Source organism: Lactuca sativa, chromosome 4 (genome assembly GCF_002870075.4).
Source record: "Lactuca sativa cultivar Salinas chromosome 4, Lsat_Salinas_v11, whole genome shotgun sequence".
Taxonomy (NCBI): domain Eukaryota; kingdom Viridiplantae; phylum Streptophyta; class Magnoliopsida; order Asterales; family Asteraceae; genus Lactuca; species Lactuca sativa.
The window spans coordinates 249,537,192-249,543,701 of NC_056626.2; positions in this window are offsets into that span (position 1 = coordinate 249,537,192).

The following is a 6,510-nucleotide window of genomic DNA, read 5'->3' on the forward strand; positions in this document are numbered from 1 at the left end:
CTCCGCTCCCACCGCTTCCAGTCGCATCCACCACCGTTGATTGTTCACGTTCAACCAAATTCCTGTATTTCTCTCCTAGGTGTATGAAGGAGAGCATATCGCCTTATGTTTTGGCGACTATACGTGTGCCTACGCTTTCTCTCCTATGTGTTTGTAGCTCGAATAGATAAGAAGTACTAACCCTAATCGATTCAGCTGCTTTCATTTGTTATGTTTACCAAGGTGGTTTCCGACCTCTAATGCTCTCTGTAAAACTCAGACGGAGAAGAAGAGGTCACCACAGGATACCCTAAACCGCCTACCATCGCCGCTCAGGTTAGAGCTATCAAAATCCATCGCTTTCTACTATAGAATCATGCCTTTTACTGATAACAGAACCATAGTTGCTTCTGCTGCTGATGGCCAGGTTAGTTGTTTCATAGATTATGTCATTTACATTATAATGTTAGTTCCTCACTTAGTTTCAAATATATACATTGATCTTTTGTTTTGGTTTAATTTATGTGTGTTCTGATTACAGTTCATTACTAATCGAAAAAATGATAACTTTTCAAATATTTTCTCGATTTTTTATTACTGCTTAAAATTTGTGCATTGTTTTTTTAGGTTTGCTAAGAAATAGAAGATTGGATCACCTACATGGAATATAGGTATGCCTCCTCAGTTGTTTAAATGATTGACATATGCTTTTAATGTATATATGTTGATCTTTATTTCGTGAACCTTTTCATTTAGAATTGTAAACACATGACAAACTAGTAGTTTTGGGGGCGTTGTTAGTGGACTCGGAAAAGGAGTGACTGCTACTGGTATTGGTCTTCTTCTTCAGGTCTGTGGTCTTTATGTGGCTTCATTCAAAATTGGTTTCCGTCTGTTTGAATTGTACCCTGTTATAGGAGGAGTCATCATATTCCCACCAAAATCAAACTAACAAAAACACGAATTTTCATCAAATTTAATCACGTCAATGTGGTATTTGACATTTATAGGTTGAAGATATGGCAAGAAAAAGACCTGTTTGCAGATACTTGAAGGTGTTTGCTATAAATAATATATATGTAAGGAGGCTATTTTGGTCTTTTGTAGGAGGTGGATCCCACTGTGGAGGCCGAAGAAATCGATATTTTAGATGGAATGGAAGGAGGGTTTCCTATATGATATAGCAAATTCAGTTCTTGGAATTGATGAGGCTATGAGTTTTGCTGAGATGCTAAAGTGAGTATTGCTTTAATACCTTAATATTTATAAATTCAGAAAGATGATTTCAAGTTATTCACTTTTTTGCAATTTCATTTTTATTGTATTGATTTACTTGCAAGTCGTGGTCTCTGTTTTATTTTTATTTTAAATTTCTAATTTACAGATTAATGAAGTTGGATTTCTATTTTTTGGCATTATTATAACTAAAACACAATCACAAATCTTTAAGCCCCTAAAAATAAACTCACCAACAAAGTATATATTCATGTTCGATGATATAATCCTAAAGCAAAATCTATGGTTTGATTATAAATATGAAAATTTTATAAACATATTTCGTTTAATCTACATTTGTAAATCACCCAGAGAAATCTAAACTCACACCACGATTTTCAAGTTAATTAATACAACAAAATTAAAAATCACAAAGAAGAGAATAAACTTATTTCATGAAAAAGAATAAAATGAAATGGTAAGAATAGTGTAATGCATTTTCGCAAATAATAATAATAATAATAATAATAATAATAATAATAATAATGCTTTTTGTTAGATATTTGAATGAACATTTTTTTGTATATACCATACTACAATAGAAACAGAACTTGTAACTGCTAATTAGTGCATAGTAATGACTTTTTCACGATAAAATTTAATATATTGATTTTATCATTATTTCTATCAAAATTATATTATAAACCCAATTTCTCACATGGCAATAATGTTTTTGAAAACATATTGAAGGGTAATTTGGTCCTTTCATATATAACAACACAGCCCTTCAAACCCCCAACCCCAGCAGCTGCAGCACCAAGAACGGAACCAAATTATGCTGCCAATTCCTCGGCAACCAGGCCTGTCAGCAATGCACCCGAATACTTAGCTACCACCAGTTCCGACCTTCGTTTAGTTTTTTCCTGAGTAGGAAAAAAATTGACTTGGGAATACTGGTAAGTAGTTTTTATAGGGCTAAACGCAAGAAATAGCAATCTACTTTTCTATATTTGTTTATTGGCTCATTGTACTTTCACTTTTCTCTTATTAAAGCAATATACTTTTACAAATCTAAACAATTATAAAATGAAAGTTGTTATATTTGAGTAGGTTTTTATAAGTACATTTACGTGATTGGAACAAATACAGATAAGATACTTACAAGTTTTTTTTAAAGATTTGTGTCTGTAAAGAACAGTCAAACAAAGAAAAATATTTGAAAACTTAAGCTTTGGAACGAACTCCATAGTCTCTTTCTCAATATTTTCCAAAATATGAAGAAAATGTACAATCTTTCAATTCCAAAATCAAGTGACTTTACTTTTACTTTAACTTTTGGATTCAATATTATTTTCAATACTCGCTTTTTCTAATGAACTTCGGTTCATAAATTTGAGAAATTTATCATTTTTATTTGTTTCATCTGCTATATAGTTTATTTGACTGCAAATATCCCGAATTCAGTTTTTATTTTACTTAATGTTTATTTATTTTGTTTTTATGCTTGGCATGATTTCCTACTTCATGGATTTTCTTGAAACGAATGAGGCAATCCAGGATCGATTGTTATTAGTGGCTAGCTTCCCACCTTTATCAAAAAGGTCTCAATTATGTGACCAAGGTATATTAATCAAAATAAAGGGCATTTTAGACATTTGGTCAATAGTCAAACTTTCCTATGTAACTATGTGCCAAGTCAAATATTGCTTTATTTTCAGGATGATGGGGGGGAGGGGGGAGGGTGATGGGTTGCACAATGACATCTTCAATTTGATATAAGTAAAGTTAAACCAATAGATGTCCTCGCAGTTCTACCCTCTGCCCATTTGTTTACATCTTTCTATTTCTAATTAAATGACATGATCACATGTTGTAAAGTTTTGATATAAGCATTTTGTTTTAGTGATTAAAGTAGTGTGATTTATGCAGATTCATCACTTGAGCTTAGTCAATTATAAGCATTCAAAATAGTGTTCTTTTTTTGGGGCTGAATGAGAATGATGCCACAAATTATAAATTATCTTCTTGTAATTTTGTTAAAAACGCCCCTGCACATGGTCATAAACAGATGTGGAGATCAAAACGGTGAACCATGAATATAGGACAAGTAATTTATGTTAACAGATTGTAAGCAACTCATGACTTTGGAATTGGTATGTTTCTCAAAAATTTTATTCATTTTATAGGGTTTAGACTCCAATTAACCATTCAGAACAAATGGGAAATCAGTTTACATTGCAGGTTCCTATTGGTTAATTGGCCACTGATTCGTAATTTAGATTTTCAAATTTCTTTCTTGATTCATGCAGGTTTCATTCTATCTTTGTTTGACATTACAGGACCAGAGAAGGAGTTTTACTCATTATATGGTCGCTATTTCGAGATCAAAGAGAACAAGTTATTAACTTTACTTTTTATTATTATTATTGTAAAGCTTATATTTATCTTTGTTTAAATTTGGATTTTTTTTTAAACAACTTCATCTATGATTACAAAGTTTGTCCCATTAAGGATGTCACTCAAGTGGAGGGCATACCACAACTACTTTAGGGTATGTGTTTTTTTTTATTTATTGATTTTCACTAAAACTTATGTATTAAATTTCTAAAATGTTTTGTTTGTTTTATTATATATAATAATAATGATAGGCAATGGGAGAAATTTGATGAGTCATATAGAGTCATGCTCTTCTCAAATGGTGACAAATGTTGTAATGGACCTCAAAGAAGCTTACCTTCACCTACCTCAATATTTTAATCTTTTTACATTAATTACAAAATTGCCCCTTTCAACATATCATATTTTCTCAACAGGTCAGATTAAGATGTGGATCAAAAGTTGAAGTTGCCGATATGTTATTATTTTTATTGTGAATTGTGAGTAAAAATTTTAATTGCAGATACTCGGCGTTATTAACTACTCCAGCCCTTTGCCAAGAAGGAAGACTCAAGGTACACATGTTTTTCATCATTTTGTCTGTGAAAAGACAAAATGCCCTTCTCATTGTAAAAGAATAACCTGAGAAAGATTGTATGGAATGTTTCGGGAGCTACAAGATAAACTAGAAGTAGTGAAAATGGAACAACCACAAGGTCACGATGAGCTTTAAGTACTTTTCATACCGTTTATTGTGGAAAAAGCAAAAAAAATGATTGATTTGTCCTTTTATTCCATATTTGGGATGAACATGTTGTGAGGCTTATAAGAATATAGTTGTTTTTTTTTTCGAGGGGACTAGAATTGGTAAAAATCTAGAGCATTGATGTTATAGTAAGTTGTACCTCATGCATTGGAAGTTGAACCTTTCCATGAACTGTATTAGATAATCTTGAGAGGTATTACATAATTTTCTGTTGTGGTTCTTAACTTTTTGATGCAAGAAATATCAATATACTTATATTTTTTATTTTTCTATTATAGCATTTTACTTTCATATCTCCATATTACAACATTGTATATTAGAAAAACTATCTGTTTATGGGAATGTCATCCTTATACTAATCAATTTTTGTTGCCATGACTGAGTAGATTTTCAAACTACAATGTACTAACAAGATTTGTTTTGTAAGTATTTTTTTTAAAAACATTTACTCAATAAGAAAGAAATTAAAAGGTATAATGTTGTAATAGAAAGAAATGAAAGTTGGATGTTATAATAAATAAATAAATGAAATGGGCCATGTGTAATGAGAAATGGTAAAAAAGATATCGTTTTGCCATTTTTTGTAGTGGGGCTTGTGTGATGGGTAGGCACTTAGAAACAAATGAAATGGGCTATGTGTAATAAGCCCGTACTAAATGTTTGGCCCATGTGAAATGGATTGCTTATTGATATTAACTAGGTGGGGAACCCCCGCTTGACTAAACTACCCCTATGTAAAATTATTTTGTTCATATTTCAATTTTGCTAAAGACCTATTGCATCCGACCCCCGCAACGTGGGGGTTTCCCACCTAGTTTGTATTAACCTAATTATTTAGTCATCTTATCCATTGTAGCCGGTTTTTGTTCCAGGCTAACAAAAAAGATGGTCTTTCTCATTAAATGACATGGTTGTCACATAGGATTAGGGCACATTATCGGCTTGGGCTCGTTATCCCTCTCGACATCTCACATTTTAGATTTCTTTCTCCCTCCATTGGGTTCCACTAATGTTTCTCAACCATGTTGGATAAACAAGCTCTCGATGTAATTCCAACGGTGGTGACTGTAACTATGTTGATCGTTGATGTTATTACCCTATGGAGAGAACCAGACCCAACAGTGGCAGTGTAATATCCAGTTTCGATGTTCCTAATTTCAGGATAGCGGATCATGATTTAATTGAGTAAAGGTTTTTGGGCTTCAAAGGAATAGAAATTAGACCTTATTAAATGTTGATAATGTTGATTAAGTGATTTAAGACCTTAAACTGTATGTTGGAGCCAAATGGGTAAAATGAGAAAAGTAATATTATATACTTTTGTGTGTATTAATAAATTAATTTATGTATGCTTTAAGCCAAAAGTAAGTGGATAGAATTGCGGGATTTGTCATTACATTTGTGTGCATATAAAGATCACTAAAAACAGAGTTAGAAGGAAGAAGTTATGATCGTTTGAAGCTGAAGTTAAAATAAGAAAAATCAAGAATTTATCGGAAAGCGTAGAGCGCCCATTAAAACCGTGAGACATCCCGGCCTAGTAGGTTGCGCGTTTTTTTGGGTGTTTGAGGTATTTAAAGCTAGGTCATTAACTCTTAGGGTTTGATCACTTTCAGCCTCTAACACCCCTATATTATTCTTTGAGTGAACCCAAAACCTCCTTTGAGTAAAGAGAGCTTATCCTCTCTCCTTGAACCATTTTTGGGTGCATTTTGGCGGTGATTTGATGAAGATTGAAGATCAAGAAAGTCTAGTTGGTTGCAAGGGATGTTGTTTCAACCTTGGATCCATAAATTTCATACATTTTCTGGACTTTTGTAAGTAAAAAGCTTTAACCTTTCCTTTCGAGTTGTTAGATGTGACAACCCGAAATTTCCATTCTGAACAAACCATATCAAGCCAATAGAAGTAGAACAATTTCAGTGAAATTCCAGACTTCGAGTATAAGTTTGGCAGTTTTTCAGGATTTACACTTAAGGAGATATCAGGAGAGTGGATGCACTAGGGTTTTGTGCAACACTATTATTCCAAAACTCTAGGATAGTAGAGTCCATTCCGGGAATAAAAATATTTTCTGCCAAAAATATCTCAGGACTATAAATAGAATTTTGAACCAAATTCATTCATTATTCGCATTTCCAACTAGAGAAAAGCCATTTTCTCTCTCACGGATC